The sequence below is a fragment of the Pezoporus wallicus genome, unplaced genomic scaffold (assembly GCF_028554395.1).
Source record: "Pezoporus wallicus isolate ANWC-B61680 ecotype Strahan unplaced genomic scaffold, APGP_CSIRO_Pwel_v1 contig_3017, whole genome shotgun sequence".
NCBI lineage: Eukaryota > Metazoa > Chordata > Aves > Psittaciformes > Psittacidae > Pezoporus > Pezoporus wallicus.
In genome coordinates this window covers 2005591-2032183 of record NW_026638957.1, presented here as the reverse complement: position 1 = coordinate 2032183, position 26593 = coordinate 2005591, and the positions used below count along the sequence as shown (strand labels likewise).

Below are 26593 nucleotides of genomic sequence, written 5' to 3'. Positions count from 1 at the left end.
CCAATGACTTTATTTGCAAATTTTGGTTAACAACAACAGTTTGCTTGTAGTGTAATCATGTTAAGCAGCAAGTGGGACATAGTGCCGTTCTTGGCCTTTCCCATGAAGTGTTTGGAGCAGAATGCAGAGTGAGTCAAAGGAAGCACCGGCTGATGGATGAACAGATTGCGGCACAGTCATCTATTCTACTGCGCACTTTCAGGGAAACCCCTGCAAATTAAATGTGTGGTTTTTAAACGTACAGAGAAAACTAAAGAAATTACATTACAGGTGAAAAATTAGATGGAAATGTCTACTCCTATCTCATGAACAGTTCGGGAATAACTCCATCTATTCCATCTAAAATATTCTGCTTTAAGCATGCATTTAATTTGTGCTCTGGGAGAAAAGTCGAGTTGCTGAGATCAAACATTCTAATAATGATTTATTTAAATTTATTTGAACAAAGCAATGATGTAGTTGCCTACAGCGAATTGTTTGGAATGTGAAATGGTATTTACGAGCTGCTTCTCTCTATGAGTACAACAGATGATAGGGGATGCTACATAAAAAAAAACATAATTGTACATTCAAAATGGACTCTGATGCCATGTTTAGTACACAGGAAAGCCAGTTGAACAGATTGCTGAGTGTCTGATAAAATAATCTCCAGTTTGATTCTTCCTACGCTATTTATAGCTGCGTTTAATTTAAAATCTAGATATGTACCACAGATGACCATAACAAACATACCAGGGCCATGTATGATAATACAAATTGTTTGACTCACATTGCACATGTACAGAAATTTCAGCTTGCCTTGCAAGTGGAAAATCAGTCTCTGTATCTTCAAAATATGGATGAAAGGAGGAAAACAATTGTATTCCCCAGCTGCTGTGGGCATATGGGACCAAATTCATCCCGTCTGTTGAAGGTTATGGAGTTCCGCCAGGGATGACTTTGATCTTGTATGTCTAGCAAAGTGGAACCAATATGTCAGTGTAAGACATCCTGCTACTTCTGATGTTCTCCCAGTAAAGTGGCATCATTCAGAGTGGCTTGAATTTCCCAAGTGCCCGAGTCACAAACGTGACCAAGGTGGATATTTCAAAAGTGTTCTGCTTCTTTCTATGTCAATGTTAAAGCAGTGAACAACAAATAGGCTTTTTTTGTCAATGAGGGCTTAAGCCTGGGGGCGGCTGGTACAGGTGAGCACCGATCAGCCCTAGGCACAGAAGGCCAAGGGCCATTTGAAGCATTTTAACAAAACACTGCAGGACAGAGAGCTGTTTCTGCATTCAGGTAATTCAAAGCATGTTGCACTTACAAAGCTTTTTTCAAATTGGGAATGGGAATGCCATGTAGGAATAATAGGGTTTTCTACTATACTTGCTTTGGCATACTAAGGCATCTCTAGATACGTGGTGATGAGCTGAGCCACAAAGTTTGCACTTAGCTCCCGTTATTTACAAGTTTAAGAGACATTTGAATCCCTTGCTTTGAACAGGGCTAATTTCCTGGTCCCCAGCAGCTACTCTCCTGGGGACATAAGACACATGAAAAGTAAATTTCCGGTGAGCACCATGTGAAGATGCGCACATCTGGCTATTGTACAAGAGCTGAGAAATTTGTGTGTGCAGAATTGTGCCTGTGGGAATCCTAGAGCGATTTGAGTAAAATAATGCTCTGTCATTTCATTAGGGGTCAGGTCACATTTTTGCAGAATTAAGCTCCTCCTGGTATATTCTGGACTAGTGTTAAGTGTAGGAAAGCTACGGCTGCTGCTCAGGACTTCGCTGGTGATGACAGAATGTCCAGTACCAGCCTGGCATATTAAAGGCAATAATGAACAGAAAGTAACTTTCTTTGGTCTCATATAGGCTGGGTTTTTTTTGGCCCTACTTGCTTATCTGAGTGAGGCTAGGAAAGTAATTTAAATGCTGGTGTGACAGATCTGCAAGTGAGAATTGCTGACCAACCTGGTGTTTATTGGACTGTATGAAAGGCAGATCTTGGTAAACACTGTTCTTTAGCATAGCTGACAAAATTTTACATAAAATTGTTCTGGGAGTTGATTGTGGACTTTAAAATTTAACTGCAGACATTTATAATCAAATTACTTGGCCCTCATTCAGCGTATAGTGCTTTTTATTTTGAATTGGCTGTGCACAGAGAGCCACTCCAGTCTCTGTAAAGCTCATAGGCACTGTTACCCCAGAGTGAAGAGGCATACAGATACAGTAGACTTGCCACACAAGCAGCAACTGGAAGATCATCTATTTTGCTCTATTTATTCCTTTGTGACCACTGTCTTCTGCCTCGAGCTTTCTTGTCTGCATACTCTGCATTACTTATGGACTGCCAGGCCAGATCTCCAAAGACATCTGAGAGAGCCTGACAGGTTCACTTTCGAATCTTGACCAATGCTGGTTTGCTCTCCAAATCAGAATTAGCTGCACAGACCATAGCCCCTGGAAATCAGGTGAAGCTGTATGTGCCTTTTGCTTTGCTCTTTGGGAACTCATTCCTTTGCCTCAGCAGATCAAAATCGGGGAGATCACATGCCATTTACTGAATGGCACATGCTTCCTTCAGAAAAGTGCAGGACTTGGTTAGTTGTAATAGCTCACCTATTTAATGCGCTGGGTTATAGCTAACACTGTCATTTTTGTGTAATGAACTAAACTGGGATATCTGTCACTTGAGGGTACTACAATTGCAATGGAGGTTTCAGAAGCTCTTGATCTGTCAGTGGCAACTGTAGCTCAGAGTCTTCAGCTGAGATAAAAGGTTTGTTTGCTTAACAGGATTGAACTTTCCTCAAAGAAATAATTGAAACAATAGGAGAATCACCCAAACCTGTGCTGAGCATTAGCAGATGAGCTGTTTTGAAATCGATCCATTTGGAAAGGAAATAATGTGCAGACTGGTCAAGGTAATGATGGTATTGGATGATAAAGTAGATGCAGGGGTGAAGAAAGCTTGTGAGGGATATGGTGTCACCTAAAAGCTTTGCAGAAGTGCTTTTATTACCCTGAATCAGCTTGGCTTTGCACTGACACTTAGCTGTTTGCAAAAGAATTATACCTGCTTCTGAGATAAATACATCTGACAGTGAACTCTTAACCCTCTTTCGCAGGCCCCTCATGGGTAGTAGCCATGGAGATCGAGATGCCTTCAATTTTTCTGCATACAGAGTTAGACAAAATGGGGTGCAGAACTGTGGTACATAATTTTTCAGTGCGCAGAACGCTTCAGGAAAATTACAGTCATTATTGAATGTAATGAAACCTGACAAATTAGAGTTTCATAGGCCCTCCTTGAGATTAGTGTGATCCATTAAACATGCTCTCTGACTGCTAAATGGCATTGTCCCATTTCACCATAAGAACTTGAGAAATCCTGAGGTAACTCTGGCTAACAGCTGATTGAAAGTGCCCAATCAAGAGCTCTTTAAAGTAAGAGGAGAAATTATCCTGATTAACATTATTTCCAAGAAGGTGCTCTCTGAGTAGGCTGTAAATTGTGTTAGAAGCATTTGGGTATTGCAGGGAAGACCAAATTCGACACTGAAGTGGCCACAAAGTAATGTACAAAGTGGAGTGATCAGGGGAAGAACATTTTGTTGATTGTGGTGGGAAAATTGAATTACTCTCTGTTGCATAGCTATTCAGAATACATACGTTAGAGTGAATGGTGCTCAGTTTGAAGGAAGAGCAAGCGAGTATGAAGAGCAGAAAAAGCCCCTTTCCCAAATCCTTTTTGCCTCACGATTTACATCTTAAGAATGATTTCACAGGGAATAGGGTGGCACACTGGTCGTGAATAGCTAAGACATCCCAGTGTTGCAAACTAAATCAATACACTGCTGTTCTATAAAATGATTGCTTTTTCCCTGACTGATTTTGCATTAAAGACAACCTTTAAATGATAGCCATTAGCATCTGAGACCTGGCCACTGGCGCTGACTGAGCTGATGTGAGAGAAATTGCAAAGGATCTGTGTGATATTTAGAGCTGGTACAATCCTTCTGAATTTCATACAGAGCTTTCAAACTGGGAGTCAGTGAGAGCACATGGAAGTTGCCAGTATGGGATAGAAGTCTTTATCCTGTGGAAGAGGTAGCACATGGATATATTCTACTGCCCAGTCCTCCAGGGCACTAGAACCACCTTAGACGCTTTTTATAGGCACAGGCATAAGCGAAGGAGAGAGTGCTGTGGCCGCAGATGAGCACAGTGGCAGTCCAGCAACAGATGCGCCTCTCCCTCACTCAGTTTAGTCTAAAAATCCAAATTCCACATCTAAGACTGGTATATAGTATATGTGCACTGGAGTCATGCAACTGCAGTTTAGTTTTGCTTATTCCCTCTCTTGGTCTCACCCACTGCCCATCCCATGTCCCAGTTTGGGAGGTGCTGCACACTGCTAGGCACAGTCTGCAGTGTCTTTCTGAAGCTTCCAGTGCAATGATCCATGGCACTGAAATGCAGTGAAAATTAAAATCTGGAATAATGGCAGGCATTAATAGATAATTCTGTAGTTCTGAGGGAAAGATTTAAGTGAAATTATAAATGTCAAATTAAGAGCCACATGACTACAATTTAATGCTAGAAGCTGTCTAGTCTGGTAATGTCATCTCATTTTATGACATCCTCAGTGAATAAAGCTAATCCAAAAGATTGATTTGTGGTATTTTTCCAGGATCACTTATTAAGAATGGCTCAGTTAGTGATACTCTGGGTGGTGCTTCAGCTGAAGCAATGGGCACTGGTGTACTGGTAGTGTGCCATCATGACATATAAAGAAGAATTGAACCAAGAAGCACTGAAAGATTGAAAAGGAAAACAAGCATTTGAAATACAAATAAATTCCCATAGTCTTACCTCTGCCTAGAAGGAGTCTGTCAGCATGGCTAACATAGTGCAGAGCAGAACTTGATGGACATGAACACAGTCCCAGGGAAGTTAAGTTTATTTCCCCCCTAATCTAACTGCTTGTAAGCATTTACGGTGCCCACCCCTGTAATATCTGAGCTGTATTTGACATGGCTGTTCAGGGCTGGCAGCTCATGTTTGCTATCGAACAGATCTTTAAGGAAGATCTCTGGTGGCTATGATGTAGCTTATACATAAAAATATTTACGGTAGCTGCTTATATCTCCTCCCAAAAGATAAAGGACTTGAGCACACTCTGAATGCCTGGTACCTTCTCACCTCTCTGACATTCATTATAAACTGAGAAGCCAAGTTTTCTAAAAGCTATTTAGATGTTTTGTGCTGTAACTTTCTCTAATAGATATATTCCTATTGATTGCAATGAAACACACAGTAGAACAGAACAGATCGATTGAAAAGTAAGTTAAGAGAGCAAGTACACTTCTTTTCCACTTACCGTAATGGAAACAGTTATGGGTGGATCTATCCCAGGCGTAATGCTGTTGAAGTCAATGGAGTTGTACCAGCGATGAATTTGGCTCCTAGTGTTTTGTTTTGACCTTTTCAGAAGGTTGCTCTGTAGGACCGAAACTATTAAACACAGCCAGTGATACCTTAAGTCGAAATACAGAAAAGGTAAAGCTAGAGTGCATAGCACCCTTTTCATTAAGGAAGAGGCCTGACTTTCACAGAGTGAGAAGGAAAGAATTGATTCCAGATAAGTGCTAAACTTAGCTTCAGGTTTCCCTGGTGAATAACAATCCCAAGTTGCCTGAGACTGGGACATCTCTGCATTCACGCATGGTTGTCTGGAAGGAGCTGCATGGTCTTTCTGTATGTCGGTGTGTCAGGACGGGTTTGAGATGCATGTCAGTTCCTGCAGACACGCTATTCAGTCACTCGTCAAAGATCCATGTAAACCAACCAAACATACTAACAATTCAAGTGTCCTGAAGTTGCTTGGCAGTGCTCCATGTGATTATCTTTATTAGCAGGTATTTTTGGATTTCAGCAGACACCACAGATAGTGCATGCACTGCAATTGTCTCCGGAAGGCATGGAGTAGCGCTGTGACTTTGGAGTGTTTTCAGTGTTAAGACATTCTGTTTTACATCTTCGGGTGCACTGATCGTGGCTAAGAGACAGCAGTGTGTCTTATGGCAAAAGACAGGCAGCAGTGCAGCTGAGAGTGAGCCCTCAGTACTGGTACCGTCTCCATCCCACTGCAATGCCCTTTTCTTCTCCACTGAAATTTCCAGCAGTTACGGTGAGCCACACACAACAGGGACAGAGGCTTTGCTGTCCTCAGCCCAAAAGTGGGCTGTGGGCTTTTTGGGGGCAGTGCCTGATCCCAATCAAACAGACCAGGGCCTCTCCTTCCTCTTAGCTACTTGTACAGTAAATATGCTGATTTGCAATAACTTCTGATTTTCCCAGTGGGAGAGGGAGGAGTAGGTCTGAAGACTTTGAGTCACTTGCACCTACTTAGCATCCTGCACATGCAGGTGAGGTGAGAAGATTTCAGCGCTGACAACTCAGATTAAGACTGTTCATGTTAATGGAAAGTTTTATTTATAATATTGCTCACTGATTGCTTTTTTCTGTCATGTTTTAAAAGTAAAATACAACCTCAAATTTCTTATCTTCCCTAATCCTTGCACCTCATGATTCCTTTACTAAGTGAGGCTTGAGTGCCTCTCCTAGCAGAGGTTTCAGAGCAGAAGGCCACAGATCAGTCCCTCACAGCTAGGGCTTTCTTACTTTTGTAGAGTCTACTGCACTATGTTTACTAGTTTCTTCTGAAGTGTTATCATAAATAATTAAAGCTAAACTGTGCTTGTTAAATAAATGAGGAATGCATGTGTTCAGATGCATTATCTATGCTTTAATTGCACTCATTTGTTGAGGCCCTCCCCCCATAAGGAGGCAGAAGTCTTCTGCCTGAACGAAGGGCTGAGGGAGCTGAAGTACTGGGCCCTTGCTCATTTGCCTAAGAGTTGTTAAGACACGTTTTCAGAGCAGTGGTGAATGTCCATTGTGGTGAGATGATGTTCCTGGAGGCGGGCTTTAAAAATGTGCAGAAACTGTTTCATGGGGTGGAACCATTACAGAGGGAGTTTCTTACATGCAAGCTTCTGTTCAGCATACACAGGATGACCAGGTGAAGCCCATGAAGTCTCCCATCTCTACAGCCATGGGCTCATGCTGAGTGCTTCGCAGAGCTTGCTGCCTGCGGATGCTGCCGTCAGCATCCCTGCGGCTGGGCTGCAGGGCTCCCCGGGGCATTCCCCATGCTGCTTCCTCCACACAGGCCTCACGGAATCATAGCATGATTTGGGTTGGAAGTGACCTTAAAACTCATCCAGTTCCAACCCCCTACCACAGGCAGGGACACCTTCCACTAGACCAGGTTGCTCCAACCCCTGTCCAACCTGGCCTTGAACACTGCCAGGGATGGGCAGCCTTCTCTGGGCAAATCTGTTCCACTGCATCACTGTCCTCATAGTGAAGAACATCTTCCTAATGTCTAATCTGCATCTCTCCTCTTTCAGCTTAAAGCCGTTCCCCCTTGTCCTGTCACAACACACCATTATAAAAAAAACCCTTTTCAGATTTCCTGTAGGCCCCCTTTAGATACTGGAAGATTGCTGTAAGTTCTCCCCTGAGCCTTCTCTTCTCCTGCAATCTTCTCATGTGCTTTTAGTCTTTCTGTGCTTATGTAACACAAACATGCCAATGCACATGCTGCATATGACCTGAGGGGTGCCAGTAAGTTGTTGCTGCACAGCTGTAGGCACATGATGACTCTCGGGGTTCACTGATCTGTGGGATGTAGCATCCCTTTCAGAAAGCGATCCAACTTCATCTTAAAACTGGTTTTAAAACTAATTACTGCACAGAGTCTTGCAGCCATTCTGAGTAGTGATTTAAAACTCCTGGACTCAGTAACTCTATCTTCATTAGGAAGATCTGTTTTTATAATAATTGTCTCTAAAGAGGACCTGGGGGATTATTAAGAGATGGCATTCATTATCAGTAAAAATACCATGAAGAAATTTCCTAGACAAATGTTGATGTTCTGGACGATGTTAATTTTTTCCCACAAGGAAACAGAATTTTATTTTAAAAGCATAATTATCTTAATAATTATCTTGAAAGCTAAATTGGATTTTAAGGCTTAATCTGTGATTTAAGGCTTGGTTAGTGATTTCTAGGTAGTTGATACCTGCAGAGTAGAGCAGCTGGGAAAGGCTAAGGCTGGTTATCTGGGGGAAAAAAAGACACAAAAACCAACAGAAAAAAGGGTGAGGAGGAAGAGAAGTTATAGTGTCATTAGTAAAGAAAGGCTTTGGTAGGATCTAACATTTAGAAAGTGGGCTAAGTTGGAGAGAAGTGACCTCAGGCAGCAGAAACTGACTTTGGAGCTTGAGGGCTGAATTCTAGGAGAATATGGCAGATTGAGAACTAAGGATTTCTATTTTAGTTTTGGTTTGTTTGGGTTTTTTTGTTTTATATTAGGAGGGTTACAAGAGAGGCTAGGAAGATCTGCTGGAAGACGGTGCGATGGCTCAGTAGCTAGCAAGAGGACTTGTGGTGGCAGGAGTGAGGCTGGTAGATGGAGATATGGTAAGGCCGCTCTGGCTTGGCAAGAGATGGTCAGAGGAAGCTGATGAGCAAAAGGAACTGCAGCTGTGGCATTTCTGGACGTTTTCTAACTCTACAGCAGCAAGATTTGGTTCCGCAGCCAGTTCAAAAGCAAGAACAATACACTTGGTGCAAGGCAGCTGTAAGGTTAGTCAGATAGATGTCCATCTCTACAGTCACTGAAGGAACATGGGTATCCCTGCATACTTCTTGCAGCATCTGAAATGGCTTTTATTGGAAGACTTCTGCCTTTATAGAGGACATAATTATAGAGCAAAAGGGAATTAATAGCTTTTCCTTCTTTTTCCTTTCTTTTTTTTTTTTCTTTTTAACCTGCACCTCAAATTTGCCTTCTTGATGTTTATTTTGGTTACTGCAGCTTCTGAAGCTTTTTTATTCAGTGTTTATTTCTTAAACAGAGTGCCTGTGAATGGTCCAGACTCTCATGTCTGAGGCTGCAGGAAATATTTTAGTGGAAAGGAGTGGGAATGTGAATTTTCTCTGGGAAGACAAGTCTTCAAATGATTGATTGTATCTGGATGGAGGAGAAAGGAAGTGAATATTTCTTACGGCAGCTGAGAGATGGTCATGAGGAAAAGGAAGCCATTATTAATTAATCATCAATTATTATTTTAATATTTATGTAGCACTGTGTGACTGGTGCCCCACAGGGAACGAGGATCATCTCTCTGCTTGAGGAGCCTACATTCTAAATTTAACTGTGGTGAGGGCTGCTCATGGCAGATGATGTTTTTTCATCATTCCCTGCTCTGCATCAGCTTTTCAGTTGAATCCCATTTTAATTCCTCATCCCCAACAGAGGGGAGCCTGCGCTAAGTAGGAATGGTGAGATCAGAGTCTAAAAGAGCACAATCAATGCAGTAAACAGAGAGGCAGGATTAGAGGTCTGATCTCAAGAGTTACATCTTGCAATCCTTACCCATATTGCAATAATGTAAATAAAACCTTTCCAAGAATAAAGAGTGTAGGATTTGGTGCCAATTTGGGAAGACCTGCCCTTCCTGGGCCCTCGGACTGGCATTCAAGTAGTTGGTTGGCTGGTTGGCTTGGGTTTTTTTGTTTTTTATCTTTCTTTCTTTCTTTTCTGCCCAAATTTTAAATTGACACACTTAACAGTGAGACCTGGTCTCTGTGGAACCAGTGGCAGCAGTACAGGGATGTTTCTCTTAGAGATGTTTGCCCTGACCTCACCTTTTGCTGAAGTCCCATTGCTACTTCTGTGCTCTGAAGCAATTGTTTCTAGGTGCTGTGCCTGTACCTGATACTACCCTCAGCTGGCAGCACTCACCAGGGTAGTGAACTCTAATAGATCTATTCTGATAAAACCCATATATTTAGTTCCTAGTAATTAGCTGGTACATCACAAGGGTTGTACTGTAAGGAGGTGGCAGTGCACTTGGAGTGGAGTGGATTTGAAAAGGCAACTGAAAATATGTAATACAGAGAGAAACCAACATTTATGTAAAGTACCTATCATTGTCAAAGTGTGGTGTAGTGGCTAGAACAGAAAATAGGAGTCAGTCTAGTGTTTATTTTTGGCTCCAGCATATCTGCACTGAAGTCAAATTAATTGGAGCTAAATAAAGAAATCTCTCCTTATATAGGATTTTTGATCCACTTTCAGAACTCTGTGACAGGGTTGTGCTATTTTGCTTTCCTAGAGGATGATCTAAAAGCATGGAAGGAAGTTGCTATCTTTTGTATTAATGCATGTAAGATTTCTCCCTAAGCATCTGAGCTAGCATGAGACGTATGAACTCTGTGCTGGCAGGGATGACTCTGTGGAAATCTATAGCTATTGCCAGATGCCAGTCTTGATCAGAAATCTGTTGGCTCCACAGCAGTTTTACGCAGATATTTTCCCTTGTCAGGTAACCTATTTAAATAGAAGAAATACCATGTTACAGTCTTACAGAAGTTGCTGGGTAGATAATCCTTCTTCTGCAGTGCAGAAACCCAGGGCAAACCCACAAGTTTTCATTTATTAGTACGTTTCTCTTTATTTAAATAAAAGTGAATATTTTGAATATGACTTTTGCTTTAAAAGTCTTTAAAAAAAACAAACCAGAGCAATTTGTTGTCTCCAGGAGCATGCCCGTGTAGTCCTCTGCAGAGGTACTCAACTGCTGTTTGAAGGTATCCCAGTGAACTCCATAGGAGCTCTCTTGGAGTTCAGACACTTGGACCATGAGTTTATCTTTGTGCTGGTGTGGACACATTGCTCACAGGACGTGCTGTAGTTTGCTGTCCCTACCCTGTATTGTGCTGGGGGTACCACATGAGAAGATGTGATTCCCCTTTGTTTCAATTAGCTGCCAAATCTAAATGATTGCTCATACAGACTCCTCAGAGTGGAAGCTTGCTAATAGCTTTGGTCAAGTGGCAAACTAAACATATGGGAAACGGCTTCTGCAGAGACAAGATTTGGCAGTGGTTTCATCCTCTGGAATGGCTTGAGCCTCCATCATGCTGAGTGTGCTCTCTCAGCCTGCGCAGAGCTTGGCTCTTCCCTTTTGGGAATCAGAACCTCCTGTGAATAGGACCTAAACCAGTACTTGCAGTACAGAGTCCTGCACAGAAGAAAGTGTGTAACAGTCCTGCAGAAGTGTGTAACAGAGTCCTGCACAGAAGAAAGTGTGTAACAGGGTGTGTTACCATCTTGTCCATCTGACCTGGTTTTGGCTGTGATGGAGTTAACTTTCTTCCTAGTAGCTGGTGCAGTGCTGTGTTTTGGCTTTAGTCTGAGAACGATGCTGGTAACACACCGATGTTTCAGCTGTTGCTCAGTAGTGCCTACCTTTTCAGTCTCATGCTCTGCCAGTGAGGAGTGGCACAGGAAGCTGGGAGGAAGCAGAGACAGGACACCTGACCTAAACTAGCCAAAGGGGTATTCCATACCATACAACATAATGCTCAGTATATAAACTGGGGGGAGTTGGCTGGGAGGAGCCGGTTGCTGCTCAGGTCAGGCTGGGTATTGGTCAGTGGGTCATAAGCAATTGTACCATGCATCACTTTTTTTTTTTTTGGGGGGGGTCCTGGATTTATTCCTTCCTCTCTATTTCCTTACTACTATTAATATTATTATTGTTGTGTTATTATCATATTTTACTTTTATTTCAATTATTAAACTGTTCTTAACCCACAGGGTTTTACCTTTTTTTTCCAGTTCTCTTCCCCATCCCACTGGACAGTGGAGGGGAGTGAGCAAGTGGCTTTGTGGTACTTTTTTTGATGGCTGTGGTTAAACCCCCACACCATCTGAGTTAGGAATGAAAAGCAGAGCTATCAGAGGAGAGGGAGACACCAGTTTGGTTGTGTGCATTGATATGTTCTGCTGGCTGCAGAGCAGGATGAATGCAGGACTAGTGGCAGCCACAGATGGTTTGGCCATAGAATGACTTGGATTGGAAGGAACCTTGAAGATCACCTAGTTCCAACCTCCCTGCCATACTGGTTTGTGTAATGGCTGAGGGTCGCGCTCATTTCTGTGCAGGATGTTACCCCTAGGCAAGACAAGGGTCTTGTAAGATGAATATCCTGCTATAGTTGCTTTCCCCTCTCACAGGCATGCTGTGTTGGCAGGGAGAGACAGACAAACCTTTAGGCAGGGCTTTAAGGTGATGCTTTTGAAAGTACCTGGAGACTGTGGCAGTACTCACCTCACTGAAAGTCAATTAGAAGTCAGTGAGGCTTGGGCTTTTAAACCCTTCCAGGGCTTTTTTTCCAAGTTACCATCAGTACTTGAAAATCTAATCTGTTGACTATGCCTCCATTGCACCATCCATCTGAGGATCTCTGATCAATGCTGAAAATATCTATAAATCTGTAATACCTTATGAATTCTCTGTATTGACTTGAGTTTTGGGATGTTTTCTGTATAAGTATATTGATTTAGGTTAATGGGAAAAATAACCCAGTCAGTAATAAAAGCTGATGACAAATAAGGTGACAGGCAGTGCAAGGATGGAAAGATCCTGTGGGCAAAGGCCAGCAAGTTGGTGTGAGTGGCTTGTGTGGCCAGTCCTTCCCCCACTGTGGTGAGAGGCAGTGCAAGGAGACTTGCTTAAGGGAGAGCGGGATCTCCTTGGGAGCTGGTGAACAAGTCAGTTTAGCCAGGTTACCGTCAGTGACACCAGGTACACCTGCCTGCTCTTCTTTATCTGACTGTTAAGTAGCAACTTGGGTTTAAAGGGGCTGTTCTTACCACTGCCACAAGCCTCTGCCAGAAGTCCAGCAGAGTCCTTGCAGTTTGTTAGATAAACAGGGGTCGTACTGCAGGTGCTGCTCCTCAGGGCTGCCTCTGGCAGTGGGAATAGCTGCAGGATTGCACCTGGGATAGAGTGATGCCTCACACCCGAGCAAGGTGCAGTTGGAACAGCAGAGGTACCACTAACTGCAGTACATTACCTATATCCCATGCTGATGGAGGAAATCCCATCCAGCAGCTGGTATACATCTGTACTGTTTTGCCTGAAGCTATTCTGGCAAATAGACTGCAGGGAAAAATATTAGTGATCTGCAGGAAAAGCCTGGCTGCCTGACATGGATGTAACGTTAGGCTTAGCCGCAAGACCGAGAGCAGCAGAATTTGTAACCTGAGTATGTTTGTTCTGGTCAAGTTCCCTGGGATATTAACTCGCATTGTTCTAACGCAGTCTCTTGTCCTTGTGGTTTATAAAGCACCCGAGCTTTTTTGCCCTGTTAATTTCCTGAAGCAGAGTGTATTGCTTTCTTGTTTTAAATAAAGCTCCTGCTCTATTTTTGAATAACATAATGAGTGAAAAATGACTTTATCCATCCTGGTGGCAGTACAGCAATTTGTTATGCTGCCAGCTGGAGGACCTGGATCAGAAACAGATTTGGGTTCCCAGGCTGCGTGCCAGGGGAGCTGAGACATATTTTAGAGGTGATGTACTTGGACTCTAGGGGGAGATTGTTGACTGAACTGAGCTGCTTTCAAAAACATCCTGCCAGCTGAGCTGCAAAACACTGCTGGGCTTTGCCTCAAAATGGACAGGTCTCTTGCCCATGCTGTGCACGGTGCTTAGGAGCTGCTCCTGGGAGCTGTAAGTGCCGGTGAAGAATTCAGGATACTCTGAGTGGAAATTCAGTTCTTGCATGTATGTTCACCCTTATTTATCAGTTATTATTGCATCAATTCAAGCACAAGGAGGTCATGTATAACAATGTTGTTGCAGGGGGTTTGCCCTTTTCACATGGAGCTGACACTTGAGTAGGAGATGATGCAAGGCCATTGCTTCCCATATCACCACCCTGGACTTGACCTAGCCCTAGCCACTCTTTGAAAGCATCCTCTCTTTGTCCTTTCCACATAGTCCTTCCCACCGCACTCCATGATCCTTCCTCATTCTCCCAGAGCATTTCCACCTTGGCCATGCTCCTGCTGTCCTAAGCAGGTGCCATCTGTGAGCTGGAGGCTGCAGTGTGCACTGGAGCACCTCTGAGAAGTTTGGTGACTCTGATGCTGCTGCTTTTTTAAAGGATTGAACCTACATAGGGCCTGACGTCTTACAGCTTGTGTCTGTGTAAGATGGGATCTTCCAGCTGCTGTTCTCTCCATGGATAAAGATACCATCAGCTGGAATGATCTGCTTCCACATTTTGTAGGGACATATTAAGTGCTTGGAAAAACTCCAGGTACTTGAAGTGAGCCTGTAAAGGGAAAACTACAGAGTGAGACTACAAGGGAAAGTATGTTGTTAGAACACAGTTTTCTCCTGTCTGGGTAGACACAATATTGATAATTTTGAGTGTGCAATTAGATGGTCACTGATACGTATGTTAGTTATGTTTTATTGTTTATGTATGTGTGGAGTTCCTTCGAAGAATAAAATACAGAATATTAGTAGCATTGTCGGAGCAGTAGAAAATCAAGAGGAATCTGTGTAGACATGAGTCATATGTCCTAGATTTACAATAATGATTATAATACAAGAAATAGGGGTTTCAAGTGAAGCTATCAGGTGGCAGTTTTAAAGGAAGGGAAGAACTTTTTTCACAGTCCATAGTTAAAACATGGAACTTCTTACTAGAGGCTGCTGTTGATGCCTAAGCTTACATGAGCCTTGTAAAAGTTGATAGACTAAAAAGTATCTTGGATTTACAGCATACTATAGCATCTAACTGCATGTTTAGCTGAAGCTGTTAAGTAGCAGGTCTCTGGAATATACAGGAGGAGGATGCAGAGTGTCACTGCATTTGCCCTGCTCTTCCTTAGGATGTGGCTGGAACCAGCATGTGGCTAAGAGGAGCTTTGGTCTGACCGGCTTCTTAACTCCTACAGTAATGGTTCAAGGGACTTACGTGACAGGGGCATAGAGAGTGAAATAAGGTAGAGAATTGGATGCTGATTTATTTAGCACTGGCCAAGTAAATGCAAGCTTGCAGTCAAATAGCGCACAAGAGCCACAGTGCACTGGGGTAGCTGAGAGCAGCTTCAGCCTACTTCCCTAAGGACTCTGCAGGCACCAATATCACACTTCCCACTCATTTGCCTTATTTCATCTGCCTGACCTATGAAAGAAGAAACTCTGCTCAAGTGGAACCCATTAACCTCATTAAGGACCCTTTTTGGCTACCTGACAACTAAAATCCCTATCTTGAAGAGATTTGAGCACATACTTGTCATGGCGTGCATGCCACACACACCTCCCTCCCTGTACACACGTGCTTGCTCACTCAAGGAGATCAGCTGCTTGACAGGGGCTGTTCTGGAAGTCCAGAGGGGTTTGTAGATGCCAAGTCAGCATGTACAGGTGTGTTAGAACATCCATCAACAAAATCCGGTACAAGTACACCATCCTTCTCCAAATCCAGTGGTGTGCACCTAAGTGGCCAAATTTACCTTACTGTCCTCTTGTTTCCATGTTGTCTTTTGAACTTGTCTGTTAAGCATTTTGAAGCAGACAGTTGCTCTTCATTTGCTTGTTCAGTACCCTGCACCACAAGATCTTGACCCGAAGCTAGGGAGCACGTGCCAGGATTATTTTTACAGAGCAGCTTCTGTGCCAGGGACCACTCCTCACGCTGGATTAGTGGGGAAACTCCAGACAGACAGTGTCTTTAGGTCCAGTTGTAGTACTGTGCTTCATGCATGAGTGCAGCATGTCTCTGGCTTCCTAAATCTGATGGCTGTGTATGAGACCCCAGAGTCAAGCTGTGTATGAGGAGTGTGCAAGACCAGCGCTGCATCAGAAGAGCAAGTAATAAGTTACTGATGGCAGTGCTTGTTCCAGCCCATTGATTTTGCCTTCTCCTCTATTACAAAAGTTGTGACAACAGACAGAAGTAAGTGAAAGTAATGGTAATACATGTATTCTCTGGCCTCATCTATTCTCTGGCCTCATCTGGCCAGTGTGTATGGTCTTTCTCACTCTGCAAATCTGCACTCTCCCACTGACTGCCCTGTAATCACTGGAGCATATAGAAGTTAGCTTGCTTTGGATCGGGACCTGCGAATGGTAGTGGATGGGCAGTGAGTCAATTTCATATATATGGAGCTGTGCATTGTGCAATTCAAAGGGGCCACAACTTTCACTTTGAGTTGAATGTGTAAGTTTTTTGCTGTGTGAACATCTGAATTTGCTGATTTCCACTACGAAATATCTACACTTTGTTGTAACAGTATGGTCAAAGCATAGAGGAGCCCAACCTTCCTGACAGATGAGCACATGCTGCATGCACCATGAGAGCCGTGACACTATGTGGTTTGGAGAGCCGAGAGAACAGAGGAGCTGCAGGAGCAGTTTTCCAGTAGAGATAACAGCTGCACATGGCTGAGTTTGCCCTGGTACTCAGGGTGTACCGATCCAGCTGATCCAGCTTCCTTCACCTCAGGGACATCAGTGGCCCTGAAGTATTGGTGGGGAATACCCATTTAGCTGGAGCTGGCTTTGTGCCCTACCTACGGCATGGGACTCCCACATGAATTTGCTGAAACCGGTATCTCAGGATCCCCCCAGTTGACCTCTTAGGTCTAAGCCATCCAGGGCACCAGTGCAAGAGTCGTGGCATTGACCAGTCAGAGGATGCATTGGCAGTTGTAGCCAAGTGCTGGCTTTGTTGCACACAGTTCAGAGCTGTACCGTCAGTTTGTTTGCTCATCCTCCCCCAGATTTGGCATTCTTCTGATTTTGTAGCCAACTGTAGGTTGTTTTTATTTGGATCAAATCATGCCTTGGGGCAAGGCTGACATCACTGCTGGGCCTCATTAGGGAAATGAGGAGCAGGGTGTGGGGAGCCTGCTGCTGGAAGCACCTCTGTTTCCCATCATTGAACTGAGAGGTGAACTCCCCTTGCCAGGCAGGTTAGTGGGGTCCAGCATGTGATAGGGTTTCAAAGCAGCCCTTTGCCAACACCCTTTAGCTATAAGGGGCTCAGGAATCTCATGAGGTGGAGAACTTTTGTCCTGGTTTTGAATGGGATAGAGTTGATTTACTTCCTAGTAGCTGGTGCAGTGCTGTGTTTTGGCTTTGGTCTGAGAATAATGTTGATAACACACCAATGTTTTAGTTGTTGCTAAGTAGTGCTTACCCTAAGTCAAGGACTTTTTAGTTTCCCATGCTTTGCCAGTGAGGTGGTGCAGAAGAATCTGGGAGGGAGCAGAGGCAGGACAGCTGACCTGAACTAGCCAAAGGGGTATTCCATACCACAGCACATCATGATCAGTATAGAAACTGGGGGGAGTTGGCTGGAAGGAGCTGATACTGGTTAGGGATGTACTGGGCATCGGTCAGCAAGTGGTAATTGTACTGTGCATCACTGGGTTTTATTGCTCTGTCTCTTTTTGTTACCTCCTTTTTCATTACTACTAATATTATTATGTTGTTATTATATTTGACTTTTATTTCAATTATTAAATTGTTGTTATCTCAACCCATGGCTTTTACCTTTATACCAGTTCTCCTCCCCATTCCACCAGGGGAGGGATGGAGGTGCGCAGGTGGCTGCTTGGTGCTGAGTTGCTGGCTGGGGTTAAACCATGAGAGCCTGTGATAAGTTAAGACTTGCCTGCTACGTGGTGTAGGCTGCTCTGTTGCTGTCTTGTGTTGTCAAGGGGGTTGTTTGGGTTTTTTTAATCACCATTTTAAAGAGCAGTACTATCACAGCAGCTGGGTTCCTGTGTATCTCTGGTAAATGCAGAATCTGGATGTGAAAAAATGAAGGGTAATCACATGTTGTAAAGTTCTTCAAGTAGTGCAGAAGTTCTTACTCTCCTTAGTTACAGCATTTCCAGCTTGGAAGAAGGACAGGGTTTAGTGAAAATTATTTCATTTTTAAACTTCCCTTGCTAGCCCTTTGTTTTCCTTGTGTAGATATTGCTGTGCTGTTGCCGTATGTCTCCTACACTTCACCTTGGTTTATACCTTCCACAGGGACTGGACTTCAGCTATGTAATTCCTGGCTTTCCCTTTTATCTAGTTGTTTCTGACCTTTGGAGTTGCGTTGTGTAACCAGAGGTGCAAGTAATAACATTTTTCCACTAGAGATCAGACGCATGTCATATGAGACAGTGTCGTTAGTGCCATTCTGTAGTTGCTAGTTCAACATGCAGCGAGTCACTAAATACTGTGAGCCATTAATCTTCCAAAGAAATGTATTGTTTGAAGAGAGCCAGTGCCTGTTCCAGTCACCCCAGCTGCAACCACCACTGCTTCTGCCGCTAACACTGAAGTACAGCCTGTCTCTTATTTCATGCTAAAGAGGGTAACAAAAGCATTCCTAGAAATAGGCTGTTTCTAAACATATCAGAAGCTTGTTTGGTCCAGCACCTAAAAAAATGGAAGTGTGTTTTCAAAGTCCTCTGGTTTCATTTGGCACAAATCACAGATGTTCACAGAAGTATCAGTAAGCACAGGCTGTGGGTATGGACTGCTTCTCATTAAACATGCACGTGCACTTGTCTTCTTCTTTAGACCTGGCCTTCATTTTGAGGTCAAACTTTAATTTCTGAAGAATGTAATTCAGAGCTATTTATAGCGCTTTGTGATTACCTGCAACTACTAATGAAAAAGACTTGGCAACTGAGAAGTAAATACATAGCAGCTGCAGCTGCTTTAACTCTGCTGGAGGTAGTAAAAAAGAAAGCCTAAACATCCGAGCAAATTTAATAAGGGGGCAGAAGCAAGCGAAGTGTCCGTTTGATTGCAAGATGTTTTACAGGCAGAAGCCAACACAGGAGGCTCCAGATCCCTGTATTTAAAGTTTACTTTGCTGTTTGTCTTGAGTGGGGTCAGTGTTGTAGTGAATAATTTATAGGCAGCATGAATGAGCTCATTAGTCACCTTTTCAGAGCTTAAATGAGTTCTGTGGTTGTCATTACATGGGCCTTGTGCTCAGCGGCTGGTCAGGAGGGTGGCTGTCAGCTGGCTGGGTTGTGGCAAGACAGCCCACCTCCTTCCAGCCTTGACTGACCTTTGTCTTCTACCGAAATCTTGACTCTGCCAGCCGGTGCTGGCCCAGTAACCTGCAGGGGTTTCTCCACTGATAGGTTGGTGTTTTTTTTTGTTATATGTGATGTTTGTTTGGTAATGTGTTGTTTTTGTGTTGTACTTCTTTTATCAGTTACGGAAAAAGTACTGAAGATGATGTGACAAGTGATGAGGAATAAGTAAAACCCTCTACTGCGTACAAGCAATAGAAGTGACTTGTCTTTTCAAACGTCCTTCAGAATTTTGTTATAGCCATAGCATCTTTCTGTCCTTGAGATGCCTGTGGAAGTGCTAAGCTGTGCCGGAACTAGCTGAACCTTAGAAGGAGACATAAGTATCAGTGTTTACAGGACTGCAGATTTAAACAAACAAGCAAACACAAAATGCCAAGATTATTTTGTATTGCTTTGGCTGCCGAGGCCCGCTCCGTCCTTGAGGCATCCTTGTGAGAGCCCTACAGAATGAGAAATCTGCTTGTGAAAGACCTGTGAGGTGTTGCCAGCACCGTTCCTCCCAGATGGCTGCAGCAGTTAGCTGAAGTTACCTGTTGCCAAAAAGACTGGAGCAGTGCCAGAAGACCCAGCATAAATCATGCCCCAGTGGAGAAGTCAGCCCATAATTGTAATGAACTTCTGTCACCATAGAGACACCAAAAGCTGTTTGCAGGGAAACCCACCTCACAGTGATTGTGGCATTGGGGGGTGGTTCTCTGGCCATAGCTGGCAAAATAAATTGCTGCTGGGATGTGGGTAATCTAGTTGTGTTTTTTTTCTGTGCCAGCTTTTCTCATTGCTTCCCAGATCTTGCTTACCTGCTCTGCCTGGTGGCTGCTCTCTAGTTCAGCCACAGAGTGCAGTTTGTCTGTGGTTGTGGAGGGGAGCACAGAACAGCCAGCAGCTTTGTGCAGATTCTACTGACTTCTTAGTCCTTCCACTGCAATCTTTCATTGCTTTCCATTCCTTGCTCCTGGATGCGTTTGGTAGCCCAGTATATAGTACTGAAAACATACCAAGGGTAGAAGTCTGCTGAATCATTTTACGACACTTTGCTTGTTTCCCAAAACCTTCATCCTCTCAGCATCCCTTTGCAGACACAACTGTAGGTCAGATGTGCTTGTCCATTATTACATCACCTCATACAACCTCTTGTAGCTGTTCCTGCGTTGCTGCAGTTTGAGAATCTGGACCTGCATCTCACAGGATTTCCTCTGGGAACAGTGTTCAAGAAACTTACAGGAAGAGTAGTGCTGTGTGGTGAATAAAAGAAAGTACCCTGGAATATCCTGTGCTACAAAGAGCTTGAGATCAAGCTGGGACTCCGTACAGCTGTGGCTGGGAAATTCACCTGGTGCAGGCAAGTGGTCAGGCACAAAAACTGCCTACTAGCTTACAGCACCTACTGATAGCAAGCTGTGTTTAGTGTCAGTTTCAAACATCCTCGGCTGCTGAGATGTGAACACAAACTTCACTACTTGTGGGGTCCTGGTGCAACTTAATTTTGCAAGCATAGATACACAAATAGAAGGCAAACTTCTGAAGTCCTTGATGAAATGAACAGCTTGTATGCAGGAAAACTCAGGCAGGAGTCAGGATATATTGTCCAAAAACTTAGTTTTAGAAATTCAGTTTGGCAATACAGTTTGGGAACTTTATCAAAAGAACTTGGTTCTCCATTACAGTTTTCCAAGGAACTTGTGATCTTTACTTCTATGCAGTGTTGGCTGCTGCTTTTCTTCCACTTTGCTTTCAAGAACAAAAATACAGTTGATTTCTGGTTCTGCTGATTACTTGTAAGTTGGACTTCAGCTGCCAAATGGTGAACGCTTACGTTGAGATAACTCCAGGCCACATTTTGCTGCTTTACACCTGTACAACAGATAGCAGAGTCCAGGCACCAAACCCCAAAGAGTTTTCTTTTTTCAGCCTCTTCAAACACTGCAGCAGTACCAGAAATACTGGCTCATGTTGCAATTACTGCACCAGCTGTGTTAGGTTAGGTGTGATTTCATCCCAGTATAGCCATTATAGTGGAAGACTCCAATAAAAATATGTTTATGGCAGCAACATTGTGCTTCCCGCTGGCTGGGCTGCTAAAATAAGTGGCACTGGCAGAAGCATCCAGCGTAAGTTAGGTTTGTACTTGTTGTGCTCGTATGTTGTTGTAATTACACTGTGAAGGCATCTCTTACATGGACCCAATTTAACAAACGTATGTAGGACAAACTAGCATGCATGATACACCTCTCCCACTGCACTCATGTACAGAAACACACTTGCTGATTGCTTGTCAACTGTATGTAATTTTAGTGCTAAGTATGGTCATTTATTTAGAAGCTGTGTTACTACAATAACATCGTACATGTGCATACATTATTTTACATAGGAACTATTTCATAAGTCTGGATTCTATTGTAAGAAATTTATTATATTTTAGGCTGTGAAACAGAACTACTATAGAGACACAGCTTCATATAGAAGCTCCTTTTCTCACCAATTCAGTTCTGTTTCTGTTGGGTTTTGCCAGCTGGGGCAAATGAGAACCTGAAGAATAATTAAATGAAAGGTTGGGAAAATGCTCTGTAAATCTGATTCCATGGTCTCAAGTGAATAAGCAGAAGATAGATCTCCTGTCAGTAAGCTGGAGTAAGCTGGGACTTCATTGAGTGTGCAGCTTGTATCTTTAGCTAGTGTTTGGGGTGGGAGAGGAAAGGCTTTGCATGCTTGCAAAAGAGATGGGGCAGAAAGGCAGGGTACAACTGCGGGCCAGGAGCTGCTCTTTTCCCTCGTGTGAGGCACTATCTGTCAGTGGGTTAGGTCTGTTAACTTCTGAATGAGGCACCAACTCTGGCTGTTCGGAGGGAAATTCAGATACAGCTGTTTCTGTGCCCCAAAAGTGGGCATAGTGCAAACAACGAAACCATGCTGGTCTGTCACCATTAAAAATAAAGAAGTGTTGGCACTGCAGGCTCTGTGTGAGGGACTGGAGGAAAACACTGTGAACAGGAGTTGTGAAAGAGGAAACCAGCAAACAGATATTGTATTCATGATGTAGTTTTTAATAGTGCCCAAAGGTATTTGGTGTGCGTCTGCTCTGTACAAGATTAAATCTGCTGCCTCAGAGAAAATAGAAGTTTAGAAATGGCAAGACTGATGGAGGACACCAATCATTCTGCATGGGGGAAGAATGGGAACAAAATGAGATGGCCAGTACGGGGTGTTAAGGGCCTAAGATGTGTCCCACTATGAGGGTCTGATCACTGATTACTGGGGGGCAGCAGTCCTGTCCACTTCAGTCTTAGAAAGGTACCCCACACATCAGGAGCCTTTCAGAACTGGGAGGTTTTTGTGTACAGCTGCATGTCAAATTGTAAATCCTAATGAGCACGCTTAGTTGGCAAACCTGCAGCAGACTTCAGGGAAGAAATCTGACTCTGGTGTAAAGAGAATAAACATTGATGAGGATGATAGTCATGAGGATATTATAATTGGAGATCAGGTTAAGAATGTGGGCTTAAAGGGGAGGATAAGAAGTACAGGTCTGTTGAAAGGTGAGACTGGTGAGGTCAGAGTACAGAAAGTAGAAATACTTAGTGAGATCATGTGGCATGGTCCTAATACTAGCAAAGGAAGATGTTCTCAGCAGAGATGGAGATGGAAGGGGGAAGACGAGCTTTGGAGGGCTGATAAAGAGCCGGTGACCTTTGCTGGCTTGATGGCTTGTGGGATGTTATCAGGGAATCTAATCTAGAGGAGGATAAGAGATAAAGGAGTATAGGGAGATGGCTGGAAATCCTCATTAAATAAGATACTGCAACATCTGCAGTTGGTATTCTGAAATCCGAGTGGAAAGATTAGACTGTTGCATATTAGCCCACAAGGCTAAAGTGCAGCTCTGCACTGTTGGTACTCCTAATCGGCCTTCAGTACAGCAAACACTTTGGTGTTGATGTACAAACAGTTTTCATCTGTCAGTGTTGCAAATCTTTTGCTAAATGAGTTATTCCTGTCTTAGAAATGGGAAAATCAACACCTTAAGGAATTTGGTGGCTTGCTGTTGTGGTTTAACCCCAGCCGGCAACTAAGCTACACACAGCCGCTTACTCACTGCCCCTGTGTGCAGACGGAGAAGAGAACTGGAAAAGTAGAAGTGGTAAAACTTGTGGGCTGAGGTAAGAGACAAAACAGTGTAACTCCAAACGCTAACCCCCTCTTTCTTCCTCTTCCTCCAGCTTTATATGCTGAGCATGACATCCTGTGGAGTATCCCTTTGGATAGTTGGGGTCAGCTGTCCCAGCTATTTCCCCTTCAAGTTCTCATACACCCCAGCCTGCTTGCTGGCAGGGTGGTGTGAGAGGCAGAAAAGGCCTTGACTCTGTGTCAGCACTGCTCAGCAGTAACAAAAACATCCCTGTGTTATCATTACTGTTTTGAGCACAAATCCAAAACATAGCCCCATACTAGCTACAGTGAAGAAAATTAACTCTGTCCTGGCCAAAACCAGCCACTTGCCTAAGATTGCAGTGAGTTACTAGATGGCTATACATTGGATGTTCTGGTGCTGCTGTTGTTAATGTAGCCAGTCACCAGTGATCTTTCAGTAGAGCCCCATGAGAGTATTTTCCTTTCTCGAATTAGTCGTAGTAAGTATACCAGCAAAGAGTCAGAAGAAGCTGGGGGACAAAGTACCAGCATTTACCTCGCTGCTGGTGTTTTATCTCTCTGGAAGCCAGCAGTTCCAGTTGCTGCTGAGCTCAGGGGTGAGAGCGAGCCAGCGAGAGGCTGCCCCATCACCACTACCTCGCATGGGGCACCACAGTAGGAAGCTCCATGCCAGCCCTCCAACCTGTCATGCAATCTGTCCCCCTGCTCTCCTGGGCTTCTTCATCACCCACTGCTGGCCCCTGCACTTGGTCATGCTGGCTTTGCTCTCTACAAGGCAAATGTCTTGCGGTGGTCCTTCACTGTAATCCTTATGTGCGCTCTGGGGAAATTCCTACCCGCCACGGGAAAGGTATAAAACATGGAACTGATCTCATTTCACCCATGGGGAATTTCGCCACTGATTTCCAACAGAACTGAGCAGTGTACCTGAATAGGATGCATGCAAAATGTATTCAGGGTATAATACTCTTTGCATACTGCCCTGCGTCTCACCAGGCTTCCCCTTCTCGCTTCAGAAATACTTCTCATTAGCTGAATTCTTCTTGGTAGTCTGTTCAAGACACTTGACTTTTACAAGTGATGATAAATGCAATAAATCTCCTTGCTTGTTGATCCACTCAGAAAAATGTCTGAGGCATTTGGAGTAAATTCAGGTGGGTGGAGTTAAGACTTGGTAGTTTTGTTTGGGTTTGAAACCAAAGGCCGTGAGATAAGAACTGTGTAAACTAATGGTCTGCTGACTGCTGGAGTGTTAGAGCTGGTGGAGTCCCAGGGCAGGGTTACCAGTGGGTAAGGATGATACTCTGCTTGCCTGATAGGTATTCTTCCCATTCTTCAATCCAGCTGCTGGCATGTCTTCTTGAAAACATGCAAGAATGTGAAATAGCAGTTCATAGGGTAGGGGAGGGAAAGCTATCGGCAAAAGGAGGTCTTGGCGAGTTATGACAGGAATTTCGAGTTTGAGAGAGTCAACAAAATGCTTTTCAGCCATACACTTTGAGAATGAAGTAGTTGCCAGTCTTGGCTGAAAATGTGCATTTTGTGTCAGAGACATAAAAAGGGGTAACCCGTGCTTTGGGAATTGACTAAGCACAGACACAGACGTGCAGGAGGACACAGTGGTGACCCTGCTTGGCGGGACAATATTGACTGTGTAGGCCAGCACAGAATTCCTGCAAGGTCTTGAGACAGCTGTCTTAACTTGTTTAATTAAAATGGCTAAAATGCTTTTCTTCTTGGTTTAGGGATGATTCCTGTGTCCAGGGATGCAGTGGAAAGGATCTACAGCTATACCTGTATTTCTAGTTTGTATTATGTTGTTACACATTCTTGCAGACCTTTTTCTATACTGAGAGGAAAATTATTTTCAAAGTATGTTAAATCTGCAAGCCTTGTTTACCCAGAGCAGAAAATCCTCAGTTTTTGTGGATTAGCTACAAAACCATTTCTTCTACTTGTTTTGGGGGTGGACAGCCATACCTTAATTTTATGGTGTGAATCATTGAAGCTGCTTTGAGATCAAGCATGTTGCATACAGCAGACTGTACATTTAACTAGTGCTGTCTAGACTGGGCAACTTCTGTTTTTATTTCTAAATCAAGTTAGTTCCCTCCAATTAATTTAACTGTTGGTAAGGAAGGGTTTTTTTAACTGAAGTTGATAGTAGTTATGTCAAGGTAAGGCAGTAGAAGAGAAAATGAGCCATTCTTCATTAAATCAGGCCTTATTTTGAAGCAGATTTTCTTAAAGAACTAAACTGTTGGGGTTTCGCCTGGGCAGTTGCTGCAGATTTCTGCAAGCACGGCTCTTTACTGCTCAGCGGAGGCCATAGCTTCGCGACGCACCGAGCCAGCAGCAGAGACCCCAGCATTATTACCGGCGGCTGCTGCCCGCCGGCGCGCACTGCGCGCCGCTCTGGACACAGGAGCGGGGCAGATGCGTTTGAACCCGGCCGAGGGACTCGTACCGGAGGCTCGGGTCGTGCCTCGCAGGTGCACTCTCAGGTTTTCCCCTCCTCGGCAGGAGTCACTTGCCTGTGGGGAGATGTGCAGGACGCAGCCTGGTGTTGAGAGATGTCGCCCCTGCTCCTCTTGGAGCAGAGAGCAGTGCTCCGGTGTGTTGCTCTGTGGACTCGCGGTGCCTTTAGTGGCGACCGTCTAGTTTTTTTCAGTTTAGCGGGGGTCGGTCTGGCCGTGCCTCCCGCTACCCCACGGGCAGGGGGAGAGACTCGTACAAGTGGGAGCACCGCTGCCGCCCCGCCGATGGGCGCCGGGAGCACTGCCAGTTCTCTCCGCACCGGGGACTTCCCTCCGGGCGCCTCCCGCCCCGCTCCCTGCCTCGAACGCCCGCCCCAGGCAAACGCCGCCGACTCGCGCCCCGCCGTCGGGCGCCCCGCGGGAGGACGGGTCGTGTCCGCGGCGCTGGCGGCGGCGGGTGCACCCCGGGGTGCCGGGCCAGGGTCGCCGCCGCCTCCCCTGAGGAGCGCCGCCCGCGCCGCCGCCCTCCCCCACAGCCGGCGGCCCTCCCTTCCGCGGCTTCTCCCGTCTCGGCTGGCCCAGCCCACGTTTTCCCTCTCTCCCCTCCCTCCCTGGTCATGTGTCGCCTTTTTTGTTTGCAGTGGAAACAATTTCTCGCTCTTCGGCTCGCACCGAGGCTGACCGCTGCCCGGCGGGAGCGCGGGGTGGGCGGGGGGTGGGAGACGGCCGGGCCCCATGCTGGCGGCGGAGCCCACTGCACCGGGACCCCCGCGGAACCCTCGGGGCTCGGGCTGAGCGATGCCCGGCTCCGTCAGATGAAAGTTTGCACCACAGCCATGAAGGGACCGCGGTGAAGCCGCCGCCCCCCGCCAGGTGAGTTAGTGTCGGCGGTGGTGTCGGCGGGGACTGCGCAAGGAGCT

The 26593-nt window shown here is 44.7% G+C and overlaps 1 protein-coding gene across 8 annotated transcripts in view; it reads left to right on the top strand.

Moving 5' to 3' along the window:
- The window catches only part of FOXN3 (forkhead box N3), a 211950-nt gene that overhangs the window by 44383 nt on the left and 140974 nt on the right, over window positions 1-26593 (top strand). For 3 of the 8 annotated variants that reach the window (XM_057413416.1, XM_057413413.1, XM_057413409.1), the window contains exon 1: window positions 26308-26546. The exons of 2 other annotated variants lie outside the window; for them this stretch is intronic. The gene's annotated coding sequence lies outside the window, so the exon portion shown is untranslated. Of the gene's footprint in view, window positions 1-26307; window positions 26547-26593 lie in introns of those variants that run through there. 3 more of the 8 variants (XM_057413417.1, XM_057413415.1, XM_057413414.1) reach the window with 1 other exon arrangement.